The sequence below is a fragment of the Argiope bruennichi genome, chromosome X2 (genome assembly GCF_947563725.1).
Source record: "Argiope bruennichi chromosome X2, qqArgBrue1.1, whole genome shotgun sequence".
Classification (NCBI taxonomy): Eukaryota; Metazoa; Arthropoda; class Arachnida; order Araneae; family Araneidae; genus Argiope; species Argiope bruennichi.
Genome location: NC_079163.1, coordinates 26831687 through 26847304, shown reverse-complemented (window position 1 = coordinate 26847304; position 15618 = coordinate 26831687). Strand labels below are relative to the sequence as shown.

The 15618-nt window shown below is 26.9% G+C and overlaps 1 protein-coding gene across 3 annotated transcripts in view; it reads right to left on the bottom strand.

Annotated features, from left to right (window-relative positions):
- Positions 1 to 280, bottom strand: part of LOC129960354 (uncharacterized) — a 30825-nt gene extending 30545 nt beyond the window's left edge. For all 3 annotated transcript variants that reach the window (XR_008783578.1, XR_008783577.1, XM_056073738.1), the window contains exon 1: positions 147 to 280. The gene's annotated coding sequence lies outside the window, so the exon portion shown is untranslated. The remainder of the gene's footprint in view (positions 1 to 146) is intronic.
- Between the last annotated feature and the right edge of the window lie 15338 nt (positions 281 to 15618).

Sequence of the window (15618 nt, the reverse complement as noted above, 5' to 3'; positions counted from 1 at the left end):
AAAAGAAAATTGAAGACAGAATAGAGAAGTATGAATTGAAATATGTGAGCATAATGTAAATTTAAAAGCCTGAATGAAAGTTTCAGCTTTACATTCAAGCAGAGGGAATATGAAATACTTATTTTAAATGATATTAAATTTCTTACAACATTCTTTTGGGTACATTTACTTCCATGCACTACTGAAGCAACAATTTCTACTCGAGTTTTTGAATATGTAATTTCGGTAAAAGTGAAGTTTAGTATGCCCCTTGCTGCGCCAAGGAAGCCAAGTCGCCAATAAAGATGGCAGAAAAAAAAATAAACAAACACTTCTGTGAAACAGTTATGGTTACCACTTTATGCATTAAAATTATGATCTTTACTGATAAGTATTGTAATTTTTACTTTAATCTGAGAATTTATTTAATCTGTATCTGAGATTTTTATTTTAATTTTCTTTTAACCTGTGGGATTACTATCGCTACTTATCTTAACAATTTTGAAGAAGTTTTTCAAACCGGCAGCGCCGATATGTTGTGTGAAGAGCAAAATGTAGAGCACGCGATGCCTTTCAGCATCTGCAGAAGGCACTGGGCCGAAATTTTTAACTTAAAAAAAAAACATCTTACGTCTTCGCTAGAGGTGGGAGCGGGTACCTAGTAGCTTCGCTAGTACAACATTCAACATAAGGACTGTGTTGATAACAGGAACAGTACATGCAAACAAAAATCCTTTCCTAACTTCATCAAAGCGTATATATATATATATATATATATATATATATATATATTCCACTCAACCTTCATCCATTCTGCAGATTCAAAATACTTACTATTATCCTATTCACCAGACATCCATTTTTGCACAATTACTAATACAACAAATTACCAATGGAAACCAACTGTAGAATTACAAGAACTTCAAAGAATTCCATTGCAGAAATTTTTTAAGGAAAAAATGCAGACGATTTCGGAAAGTAAGAATTCAGACGATTTTTTTTAAAGCGCATACTGACCATACTGACAACTAAAAATTTCGAAAGAATAAATATTTTCTGTTCGTATTCACATTAAAAATAAAATTGAAGTGCCTTATTAGTTGTAAAAAAAACTTTTAATTATAATAAAAAACAAAATTAAAATCTTTAATCGGTATTTTTTTATTATTTTTAATTTAACATTTTTTATAAAATAGTTGTAGTTTATGTACAACTTAACCATTGTAAATAGTAAACAAAACGAAATGGACACTTTCTAGATATCGGCCAGACCTAAAATGAGTACAATCACAGCGCATCTTATAAAAGCATCAAATGGTGAGCTTCGCTGTGATTGAACTTCTAAAGGCTGACATGAGCTGGCGACTCCTCCGCTAATTACTTATGTTTAGATTTCCGAGATCCATACGGCATATCAATATATGCTGGTTTTTTTGTTTTTGTTTTTTAATGCCATTCTAAACTTTCGGTTGTTTATAATGACCTAAAATTTACTTTCTGGACAAGCGCTTTTACATTCAGGATAATGGATGAGTATGAAAAGAATGTCATTGTTATGTTTAAGACGAAAACTTATTGCATACGTTTTATTTTATTGTTGACTCATGATATTAGATTCTTTATATTAAATATGTATCAAAATATTGTTTTTTTATTCTAAAGTGATTATTCTTATTGCATATGCTTTATCTTTTTGTTAACTAATGATAATTCTCTTTATATCTCTGTAGTAGGACTGAATTTACTTTCAGAGCCGGCAAAGAACGTTCTCTTACAAAATTCTATCTTCAAAAACGTTTGCTGCTTTATCAATCAATATATTTTCTTTAATAATCACTTTAATTGTGTAAATTTTATAATTTCATTTACTTTCTTTTACTCGGTCGGACTGTGCATATATCCAGTTTTGCTAATCTTGATTTTCTTTCTTTTGCTTTAAATTCTTTATTCTTTTGAATTCGCTTTTATGCTTACTTTCATTAGGAGAAATTAACTATTTACATTTGTTATTTACTGCTTTTACATAACTGGTATGCAAAAAGTCTTAAATTTTTGTTAAAATAACAAAACAATATGAAAATTCAGCACAAAATAGTAGACTGATTTTTTTTTTTTTAAAGGGAGGAATTTTGAAAATAAAAAATTTTGTATGCATACTTCACTGCAATATTGATGCAAAGGCGTTTGAAAAATATTGAAATATATTTTCAAACGCCATTGAAAAATATTTTCTTTTTGAAATTTAGAATTGGAAAATATTTTGGAATATTTTTATTTTAATGTAATTATTACTAACAAGCAAAAAAAAAAAAAAAAATGTAATTGGATTTGAACAGTTTTCGCTTCATAGTGCTGTAAAAATTCCGTGTATCTCTAAAATAAACTTTGTATTACTTAAAAAAAAGATATTATTCGCTTTCCTTTGAATTATTTTCGTCACTATTACTTAATCAATAAATGAAAGCATTCTCTTACAAGGATGAAAAAAAAAAAAAAAAGAAAAAAAACTTAAATATATGAGACCTGCTTCAAAGCGGTACAGGTCTATGAATAATAAGCTGTAAGCAAAAATAAGTGCTTATATTACCTCTTTAAGGTAATGTAATGGTGAATTTTGTGTTAGGCTGAAATGCAAAAGTAAGTTGGCTTATACAGAAACAAACCCATAAGTTTTAAATTAGCAAAATAAAAATTTAAAAAATCGTCTTGCGGTATTAAAGGAACTTTTCTACGATTTTTAAAGTTTTTGAAAAGGTGCAGAGAGATTTCTCATTGAAAGAGTTTTTCGAAATAAAATCTGAAATTAACAACCTAAACCATAATATATTCTTTTAAAAAGTTTCAGAAAATTAAACTGATCCCACGATAAGGTGGTGAAAGTAGCCAAATAAGGTAAATCATTAGGGTAATTCTAATTCTACTAATAAAGATATATGATGTTAAATTTTGAATATTTTTTTCATTATTTTCAGAAGGCTATAAAATTAATGATTATCTAATTTGACCATTTTTTGATTAATTCATTTTTATTAATGGTTCATATATTTTAAAAAAATTAAAGAGGAAGAAAATATTTTTTTCCGAATTTTATTCGATTTATACTCGTTAAAATTTTTCATAAAATTTATAAATTAGTAATAGTAAATGATAGAGAATTTTTATAATAGGTAAATGAAATTCCTCTGATAAGAGGAAGAAGGTGGAGTAAAGACACAATTGTTAATTTCTGAATTAAAGAAAGTTCTCTTGCATTTTTTAGTACTTTTAAGCCTTTAATTCAATAATAAAACTAAAAAAAAATCTTTTGCTGTATTTATTTTTCCAAAGAAATAATAGAACGAAAGCTACTGAATAAGAGAAATTTTTCATAAAATCCGTAAATTCCACATTAGTAATAGTAAATGACAAAGAATTTTTATACATTATAAAAGGAATTCCTCTGATAAGTAGAAGGAGGATTAGAGGCACAAGTGTTAATTTCTGAAGTAAAGAAAGTTAGTTCTCTTGCACTTTTTAATATTTGTAAAACATTAATTCAACAATAAAACTCAAATAAACCCTTCTGCTTTATTTCTTTTCTCAAAAGAATACAATGAACGTTTCTTAATGTGATCGCAGCTAGTATTAACATTCACTTTATATTATCAAAATCCTCTGGTCCGGAACTTATATATTAAAACGTACACAAAAAATTTCATTTATTGTGATCACAACATCGCTAAATGTTATCAGTTTTGAAGTAGAGAATTGAATGATCCGTCATTTTTAACAAGAAACTGACATTTGTGGAATTCTTGACTCTTCTTTTTAGGAAACATCTGGAATTAGATGAAATTATTCCCTTTGGATGGATAATTTCATTTTGTCTGGACAAAAGCGATTTGGATTCCAGAAGTCTGTTGCCCGGACATTTCCTGCTACTGAATTACAAAAGCAAAATGGATTTGAAAAGAAAAGAAAACTGAGTGTTAAAGAAAAAACTGAAAGCCTTAAAAGGAATGAAAGCTTACCTGAAATGACTTATGGTACAGCTGAAATTTTCAAAACCTCTCCTTTTTAAAATTTTGAAAAATCTTGAAGATTCCAAGCAATAAACGCTGATGACTCCGACGAGGACAAATGTATTGAAGAAAGTCCTTCAACGAAAATCAAAAATGAATCAAGCATTTGATATTTTGGAACACTCTATAGTCTATAAGTTTTAAAAAACTATACGAGTACGAAATTTATGTGAATTGGTAATAAGTAACAATTATGGAATTTTTTTTAACTACTATTTTTGAAATAAATTATCGATAGCAATTGGGCGTTATTTTCCTTTTCTTTAAACTAATAAAAATATAATTCCTTTCTGTGGCATAAGAGAAAATAAAAGCATTCTGGATTATTTAAAAAACACACAAAAAATAAATAAATAGGGAACAATGTATAAAATATAATTTAAAACAATAACAATTATTGACTTTGAAAATGGTGGAAACTAAATCGTAAGATAAATAATATAGTCAATAGAATTTTTCAGACTTTTAATCATTGTGCATAAAATGTTTATAAATGATTTCATCAATATTATAATTATTTTCTTTTTGTGAATTGTGCTACTTTGAAATAAATGTTTCATTTTTCTTGACAAAAATGGTAGAACACGTATCAAGTATGTGTCTTTTTAATTTGATTTTGTTAAATGATTTCACTGGTGTGGTGTGAAAATTTGGAAATGAATTCCGGCTCAGTTGTCTTCCTCTTCACTTGACTACGGTTGAAAATTATTAGGTCTGTCTTACAGCAGCCACCATGTTGGACGAGTTCCAGATTCAGATATTCATCTAATTAGACTAACTCGGTTAATGGAAATATCTCGGGTGCAGGATATTGTTTTCTTCATAATCTAATTACGTGGAATTTTCTGATTTGGACATTTGGTGCCGCATTAATTGAAATAAAAATTTGCAGAATTTCCTCCTTGAACAGTTTGAACTTCTTAGGTTGCTTATGGATTCTTTCTTTTGGCAACAATTTATAATATCTACGGATGACTTGGTTTTAAACCATAGTTTTAAAAGTCTAAGCATCTGCTCCTCATTGATGGTAATAGTGAAGGTTAAGAGGTTAATTTATGGAATAAGGTATAACTGCGAACATTTCTTTTAATTTTGTTTAGGAAATACTTAATAAATTAAATTTTTTATTGATATTTTTTTTAAAAAAAATAAAATGCATTTATTTTTTTTAAATCATCTGACACAGTCTGTACCTTTTTGAGCAGCTACGAGATTTGAATATTACTTAGTAAAACTGATATTCTCATTTTAGGAAACATAAAGGTGCAAACTATATAAGAGAATTGTGCATATTATAACATTTTATATAAACATAATTTTAAAATTACATTATACTAGACGCAGTACCCATAACTCCACTTCCATTTATTTGTTTGTAAAAAAAGCAAAATAATAATAATAAATTTTAAAAAATTCTTCTATGTCTAATAGTTTTCGAATTTTTATATTCGACCCTTCAAGATTCTTAAACCTAGTAACTAATTAATTACTATACTAAAGTTTTGGGATAAAAGGCAACTTTAGTTTTGTTATATGGCACATAATAATGCAATAAAAACTGACAAACTTATTAAGTAAAATAAAATCTTAGTTTAGGAACTCAATCTCGAAAAAAAAAAAAAAAAAAAAAATGCTATTTGCCGATTTTAGAGATTGATCACGGAGTTCTTCACCTTCGGACCTAACAATGTTGAGAGAAAATATAGAGCAAGTGCAATTACATAGAAGATTCTGATTGCAGAGAAAAATAAAACTTCCAAATAATTAATTAAAATTGAAGATTTGGAGAGGCGGGTGAATAAAATAAATAAATAAAAAGTACGGAGGGGGGTGGGGAGACAAATTTATTTAATAAAAGTTCGACAAAAGCGGCCCTAAAATAATGTCATGTTTGAGAAAGACAGATAATATACCAACTGAACGCATTATAATTTTTTAATTAAAAGTACTAAAACATGAACAAAATTAGGTCAAACAGTTAAAGAAATTGCAACAATTTTGAAAGATAGAGTTTAATTTCTGCATGCTTTTACTTTATGTATTAAAAAGTGAAAATAAAAATATCTTTAGAAATCAACTTAATATTGACAGAAATGCGCGAATGATATATGTGATTAAAGAGTACTGAGAGTGTGATTATGTAGAGAGATTATTACTCTCTACATAAGCCATTGTATTTCCATACATTGGGTTACTTTATTTGTGGAAGTTTCTCAATTCGAAAATTGGAATCTAATTGCAATAGTTAAGGAAATAAATGGTTGTTCCACTTTTTTGTGATAACCTGAATATTTTTAAAAAGTGTATTCTTTTACGAGCATGTTTTTATTCCACTGTGTTAGTGTCAATTTCAGTAAAATTAGGCATAAACATATCTTCTTCCAGAGGAACTCCGTTTATATCTACTGATTTAAATAATTTAATTCTGTCATGTTATTTAGTTGATAATTTTAACTAAATTAAATCTGCTCCATGCTTTAAATATTAATTTTATTATTGAATACATATATTTCGGAAACAACGCATGTTTTTCTTTTCTTTTAACAAATGGTATAGAAAACAGTGCAGTTATTTTATTCGAGTATTTAATTAAGCTAAAGACTTTACAATTCAATTTAGTTTATTTTCACTTTATATATATTCCATTTTATAGGAAATAAAACGAGTATTATTTGGAATCAAACCTCGTAATTTTGAACTGAAATCAGATGTTGGAGATACATCTAAAGCGGCACGACTATCTTCAGAAGTAGGCGACTAAAAGCTCAGAACGCAGCTTAGTAGAAAATCTGCCATACAAAACGATGTACAAAATGTAATTTTAAATATATAGCGTAAGGAAAAGTTTCAAAAAATCGTTTTATAATTTCAATAAATATGACTTATAATCAAAATTGTAATTTCAAATAAGCCAATCCTTAAATATAGCACTTACATAATTCTTATTTTTCTTCTTCTTTTCAATTAATTCTTTTTTCTTGTCTTATCTATCTTTCCGTCAGAATAGTTGAAACAAAACAAAGTACCTATTTAAGAAATTGTTTAATTTTCGAAGCTGGATTTTTACGATTTATGGAGCTTTTTTGATTATAATGAATTATGGTCCATATTCCTATGTCTATTAATTAAAATTATGGTCTATTAATTAAAATTATGTTTTTATGAAGTATTAAAACATCGAAAGAGTTACTCAAAATTATTTTCATGCAATTCTGGAAATTCAAAAATTGAATTCTGTAAAATTTGAAATCAATCTACTTTTACTAAGTTTCTGAATTAACGTTCGGTAAACTAAATAGGGTAATCAATTCTGTTATAAAGAAAATATAAAGGACATTTATAACAGATGGAATATAGACCATTGAAAATAGAAATTTTTTAAAGAAAATAAAATTGATTGATTGTCCCATATAATGTCATAACTTGGATAAGTGCTTTGCGGCAAAATGTGGCCCAAAACTGAGGAATCGGTTTGTTGCATTTAGAAGAAAAAATTTGAATATTTTTATAGACTCTAAAACAATATATATTGGTAAACATGCGTTTTATAAGAAACTGTCTTATTTTAATAATATTTGTTGATATAAATTTGTTTTTCGGAAATGCGATATGACCTGATTAAATATGTAATTTTTAATCATTAAAAATGCAATTATTGTTATAACTATTTGACTCATTTAAAATTTTTTTTAAAATTAGACATATATTTTTCATTAAAAATATAATAATTTTAGACATTTTACAGCTTATGAATGTAAATTTTGTTCCCCGTGTTTATCATTTAGAGCATAATACTTCGGAGCCATGTTTGGCATATGATGGACTTTTTTATGTAAATAAATTATTTAAGTGGTAGTTACGATTTTTTTATTTTCTAAATATACGTATTTTAGAAGATGATTATTTTCTTAATTTCATAATGAAAGCATTTGCGATATTTAATTTATTATTCAGTTGTAAATGTAGGTTAAACATGTATTTTTTAAATTGGCTATGCAATGCGCAATTATTATAATTCAGTGCTTGTTCGAAATAATATATAATCAAAACTCATATATTTTTCTGAAAATCATTTTACTATTTTTTTTAACTTTTAAATGTAAGAAGAAATTAGTAATTTAATAAATTGCAAACTGTGCGGTGCATTTTCATTTTGTTCATGTATCGAAATTTAATTCAAATAGCATTGCATTTTTTTTTGCACATTTTTATTTAATTCCTAATTGTTTGTAGCAACTAATGCTACCAAAACACCAAAAATTATATAAATTCAATAACTAATTTAATCATAGTTGGGCAAGATAAAAAAAAATTAACGCAATTTGTAGAATGTAAATTATATAAATCCAAAAGTAGTTCAAGTTTCATGAAAAGGGAGTGGGGGAGTATTATGCGAATTATATTTTTTGAAATGGAGCTCAGGGTATCTGCTCTGAGCGTTATTTGATGCAATTACGACGGAAATTCCTTGACTACAAATTATTCCGATTTATTTAACAAAAGTATTATTACTATACCTTATCTATTACTATACCTTATATCTATTACTATACCTTATCACACATTCTCCCAATAATGAAACATCAAAAGGAAAAAATAATACGGAGTATTTTTAATAACAGTGAATCTTAATATTCTGATGTTATTAATCGATCAATGTTATGTAAATAAACGTTTCTTAATGATTCTAAACTCAATTTCTATTGATAAAAAGTTATAGTCAAAATTATTATTATTATTATTATTATTTTTTTTTTGTAAATAAATTTATCTGAGTTAACAAACTGTGTATTTTACATTTCGTAATTTTCAAAATCTAGTCTAAGATCTTAAAAATAAATAAATAAAAATAAATCGAAATTTTATGAAAATTATTTATTGATGATCTTCATAATAATTGGGGAAATTGGAATATTTTATCTTACCTACTTTAAAATTTATAAGATTTACTGAATAGAGATTAGAATAAGATTATAGCAAGTAATTAAAAATAATAATAAATTAAAAACTATAAATATACTAGTAAGATTAAAATAAGTACTAATTCTTTGAGAGAGATTTTCATAACACTTCCCATAAATAACACTTTAAGAATTTGAAGGTCAGCATTTAAGTGTTATAGCGTTTTACTAAAATTCTGAGATCTGCTTTTATCTCTGTACTTTCTAATAATAAATATGATTTTTGTGTCCTTTGGCACTTTAAAGACCAGGCGTTTGACCTAGAGTATTTAACTAGGCACGTATGTATTTTGGAGCTGGAGGAATGCACACTTCAAGGCGATTTTTTAATATTTTGATTAAAATTTAATTAATTAAGAACAAGCGAAACTTTACTTTTTTCTCACTATAACTCCTGACCTATTTTGATAAAAAAGAAATTTTTTACATCATCTTAAAATCTAAAACTTTATCTTTTTAATGATATAAACTTTTTTTGCTATATAATATTTTACTATTCTAAACCAATTAAAAAAAATATCGTAAGCGTATTTTGCAGCAATAAATATTGTCAAAGTGAAATTCAAATCATCTTCATTGTTGTTACTAATATTTCATCCTGGCTTTTTTTCCCATTGTTTCTGAACAAGATAGGAGGATGTGGCCTCTTTTTCCATCTTCAGTAGTTTTCAGTATAAAACATAGTTTTAACAAAATTTTGTTTTCCTCTAATTAAGGTTTTAACTTCAGAATCAAGTAATGGCGACAGCTGTCTTTTCTTGTTATATAATTGGATGCATAAATTCATAGGTAGAAAATTAAGAAAATACATAGGATAATAAACTGACTGATGAAAGGCTTCTAAAATGTTTGAAGATTTTCCTGAGGAAACCATTAAGAGATAGTTACACATAAAAAAGTATTAAGTGTAATTTTTAACAACCATTAATCTTTGCAAAACAGTAGAGTGATAAAGATAGCTAATATTTCATGAAAAAGGGAGGGGGGGGGGGTTGTTGGTTATTTCACTCTCAGATAGTTTCACTTATAATTTAGATATGAAAAGAGGAAATCCTTAACAATTACCTAGATAGTAAGATATTGAATTAACACTCAAAAATTTTTTAATTCTCTAAACAACCTTTGCAGTAAAAAATAGTGAACACTTAAGTAAAATTTATCCTAAGTAATAAATAAAATTTAACCAGTTTAAATGTATTTAAAAAATGTCCTTATTTTTACAGAATTTAATTCGTCTGATCTTTTAATAGGAATTCATTAAAATAAAAATTTGATATACAAGATGTATTTTTAAAAAAATCAAATCTATTTCAAATCAAATCTTTTTTTTTTTTTTTTTTTTAATGATAGGTTAGAAAATTAGCTGGAAATTCCAAATTGAATTTGAAACATCTTATCGACTCGCAAATTAGGGTGTGTACAATGAGCCTTTTTTTCACACCATTTAAAGCAGGAAGCAGGGTCATAAACATTCCAACGCCTCCTTTTTCAATCGAAGGAGAGAGTTTGCCGTCTTCTCTTCTCAATAGATACCCGAAGGGTGTAATCAATCAGTGCCATTATTTGGCGGAAAAACAGTGGAAATCCAGTTTCTATCAGCATGAGATCATCAAATTGGTGGTTGTGTTAATTATTTAGGCTTACATTAGATTCGGAAAGACTTCATTAAATTTCAATTAATTGCCGGATTTTTTAATTAATTTATTTATTTAAAAGAAAACAGTTTATGGAAAAGTATTTACTAGATTTTGTTTTTTAGAAAAATTTTCTGAAAATTCTACTTTCCAACCTTTTTTCCTACATAGTATATAATCATCGATTTGGTTGGACAAAATCGAATAATTCCTACATCTAATTGACTTTTTACCCCTTGATTCGGTAGGAAGTATTTTAAATGTTGTGTAATGTCCTTGTGCAACAACAGAAATTGAGTGAGAGGAAAATATTTAAATTCATTAATTCTTCAGTGTATTTTCAGTACTGTTTATTATTTTTCTAAATACAGTGGCAGTCAAAAGTATTCGTACACTTCAATTACTAACTTCAAAAGTGAATAAAAATTGAAATTGCGCAAAAATTAAAAGAAATTTTCAAAAAATCTTAATGTCTTTCAAGTTGTTGCATGAAAGATTTGAATTTTTAAGAAGAAATTTTTAAATTTGGTCATAAAGAGCTTCTCGATAGAGTGAGAATTTGAATCTCACCACTAAACCTCGCGCTTCAAAAGTATTCGTACATCCACATTTCAAGTTGTAAAATAATAAAATTAAGACAATTTGTGCACCAAATATCGTTTGTGGGAATATATATGGCGAGATGTTATGTTATTCTTACTTTTACCGCGTTATCTGTTTCATTCTTATGTTTACTAGCTTTAAAACTCGCATTTTTTGTTGTTAATCATACAGCTTTAAGTTGAGATAGCTCGGAAGAGAAAAGAAACTTCTCTTGCTGAAAGAAAACTGATAATGAAACTACATAATAACTGTAACTCTTTAAGAAAGATATCCCTTGCTATTGGAAGACCACGATCTACAGTGCAAAGTGTTATAGATCGACATTGCCAACGCAATACTGTTGAAAATATTCCACGAAGTGGACGTCCAAAAATACTCATCAGTAAGCACAGACGTTTACTCGTAAGATTGATTAAGAAAAATCCAAAATTGAGTGCCCCGGCAGTTAAACTCCTCAAACAGGGAATTTCGATCTCGGTAAGCACTATACGCCGCACTTTTAACGAATCAGATTCCATAGTCGAGTATCTCGAAAAAAGTTTTTTATGTCGGAAGTTAATAGAAAGAAACGCATGTTTTTCGCCAAACAACATGTTAATAAAAATCCTGATTTCTGGAACAGGGTTATATTCTCGGATGAGAGCAAGTTTAACGTGTTTGGATCTGATGGCAGACAAATAGTGTGGCGTAAAAAGAATGCAGAGCTACAACCAAAAAATTTGAGTGCGACAGTAAAGCATGGCGGTGGTAACATTCTAGTTTGGGGGTGTATGAGCGCAGATGGAGTGGGTAAATTGCACATCATTGATGGAATTATGGATCACAAAAAGTACATTGACATTCTAAAAAGTAATTTGAATTCTAGCGCTTCACAAATGGGTCTTCAAACTAACTACATATTTCAACAAGACAATGACCCTAAGCATACAGCTCATAATGCTAAGCTCTGGGTATTATATAACACTCCCGAAAGACTCAAAACACCTCCACAATCACCAGACATGAATCCTATTGAACATTTGTGGAGTATTTTAGACGACAAAATCAAAAATCGACAAGTAAAAAATAAAAATCAGCTGAAAACCGCCATATTGGAAGAATGGGCATCAATTACACCAGATATCACAAAGAAGTTCAATGCCAAGTCGAATGAAAGCAATAATTAAGGCGAAGGGGTATCCTTCTAAGTATTAAAATGTGATAAATTATATAATTTTAGGGACATTTCTTAAGTGTACGAATACTTTTGACACAAAAGTTTTGACAATTAATTTCTATTTTTTATATATTTTTTTTTGTGTAATTGTTTTACAAGAAAACTTTTTTTGATGAAATTGCTCAAAAATAAAGGATACAAGGCCTGGTATCTGTGTTTAATGGCGTAGTATAATAAATAAAATACTATGAAGCGATGACCACTTCAAAATTCAGTGTACGAATACTTTTGACTGCCACTGTAAGTTACATACTGCTTTAACTTCTGTTAAAAATATTTCCAGGATCTATTGATGTAATGGAATGAAAGGAGTTCCTAAGGATTTAATTATTTTTCAATACAGAATTACGAAATGATTTATTTTTTAAAAAATGAACTCTTCAAATTCAAACCTTACACTAACTAGGACAATTTAAAAATCAACTATGCGACCTATAATATTTAAACCAGTGGTTTTGACAAGATAAATATTTACACTTTAAACTTGCATATAAGATACTTTTTTCACAATTCTTATTTCAGAAATTTCAAGATGAAATAAACTTAAAATCGATAAAAATACTAAAGTTTACATATATTCTGATTATTTAATTAAATATTTTACGAAATAATTAATAAAGTAAAATAAAAAGCAGAAATATGCAGCTGACAAGAAATGGACCCCAGAATAGCATGTGCAAATTTCATGTCGTAGATGTTTAGTAATGGAACATTATTTTTTGAGGAAATCATTAAGGCATAATTTCACAAAATATTTAATTTATAGCAATCATATTATCCCAGCACACCAGCTAATCGCCAAATGCGGCCAGTAAGAAATAAGAATTGATTTATTATGAGAAATTCTAGAAATAAAATTTATTTAGTCACAGTATTTCATTGAAATTTGTTTTTTATTTAGCTATTTTTTTTCCTAAATTCAGTTGTATAGATGTATTTCTAAAGAAAGTAAAAGTGTCTTAATTTTCTAAATCGCTAAGCCATACTTTTTTCATTCTTCAAACTCCTCAGGAAATAACTAAGTTATGCAAATTTCTTTTTCCAAAATACAGAAAACACCCAAACATAAAATTCCCTTATACTTCAAAATTCATTATTATAAAACAATGCTTTATGCATTTTAAAATTCATCGGTTAAAATTAAATAAAATAAAATAATTTATAAAATAAATTAATGTTAATTAGGAGGATTCCATGGTTTTAAATGCCATTCCTTTCTCATCTTCCTTTTCAGCAGTCTGCAAATGTTGTTATTCAATAAACAGGACAAGAACTCTTTTTTTTCTTTTAATTTTTATTAGAATATATGATGTAAAAGCATATGTATTGTTTAGATGATCTCGATATTGAACTTTGTATATTAAATACAATATCCTGTTAACAGAAAGTTAAACATATATTAAAGAATTAAAAGAAAAGATGATTACATTGCAATTGCATGATAATAAAAACAGCATATATTTACATCTTTCCTTTTAATACTACACAGTCTAGTTTGAAATAATTTTTAAAAAAATTAATTAATTTTTTTCAGTGTAACAGTATAAATGTGGGAAATTCTTCACAAAATGAAATCTTAAATCTACTTCATGGGGGAAAGAGGGAGGCAATTTTTGAAGGTGTACTGTAATTTATAGTTTAAAAATAACACTTAGAAACTTGTAATTTAATTTTTAAAGCTATATTATTAATATATAAGTTTCAATGTTATTTTATTATTATGCAAAGAAAATACTTCTTATAATAGCAAAAAAGAGCTTCAATATTCAAATACATAAATATTTTTTATCAAGTTTTTTAAAGTTATAAAACAATTTTACATCTTATATCTATATATCTTTTCACTTTCTACAATTTTCCTTAAAAGAATAACACAAATGATAAACTGACATATCAACAGCTTTTTAAAGTTAGGAAGCTGGAAATATCAGTAGGAAGTTTTTTCCTCAGTTATGTGTTTCCTAGTCATGTAATTTCTCATCTTTTTGAATGACAATAATATAGATAAGTCTAAAATTTACTATAGACTGCCATACACAACTTCTTATACACTCCTCTGAAGGGGGGAAAAAAGAAGGAAAAAATCCCATTTGTATAAAATATTTTTGAATCAACAATTTTAAAACAGCATCGACAATCATCATTTTAACAAAAACTACCACATTTCAGAATTTCAAATATTTTGAATGTTATTTCATGAAAGAAGTTATCGATTTCTTTGTCATAATATGATTATTTCTTGAGTATCAATGTGAAAATGATATAATATCTGATTTAAAGAATACCACTGATTCTTTTGAGGAATAGCTTTGATGTGAATTATTGAAATTATAATCTCATCTTCTATTAAAAAAAGTTATATATTTATAATTTTATAAAAAATGATTTTAATACATAAGATGTAACCTCAAGGAAGAACTTTATTTCAATTAAGAGGACCAATAATTCTGTTTAAAATTATACCAATATAAAATGGTTAAGAATTTCACTTGAAAATATTAATTGTTTAAAATTTGCCCAGAGCTTTATCTGGATATTTGAAAAGACCAGGTTAGTTCATTAATGTAATTTATAACACAAATATTTTTGCACATAGACATTGATTATTTATAAAATGAACATATGTATAGAAACTTTATATCAATATAGAATATTTGTTTCAAGATAACATAGATCATCAGCTAATTCAACTACAAACAATAAATGACTTGAAATTGAATTCTTCAGTATCTTCAAAATTAGTCATTAGAAAAATTCTGGGATTCTACAGAAAATTAGTCATTAGAAGAACTAGAATTCTTCAGAAAATTAGTCAATAGAAGAAAGAACTTTATATCTATCTAGAATACTATGAATTATTATAGTACAAACCCTTCATTTGAGCTAGTAAAAAAATAAATTTTATGCATTAATTTTATTTATCTACGCATAGGAAATAATTAAAGAAACAAAGAGGAAGTGCAAAGTTCATTTATATTCTGATTTAATACTACAAGCAGTATTCTTCACAAATCATAATTATTGTGATGTTATTTTCAAATATATATACATATAGTGATAGTGTGTAATTTCTTTTTTGATAATTGTTCAAATGATTATTTAGCAAGATAACTTATAAAAACATTATTTTTAATACAACTAACATATTTCAGTAACTTCCATAA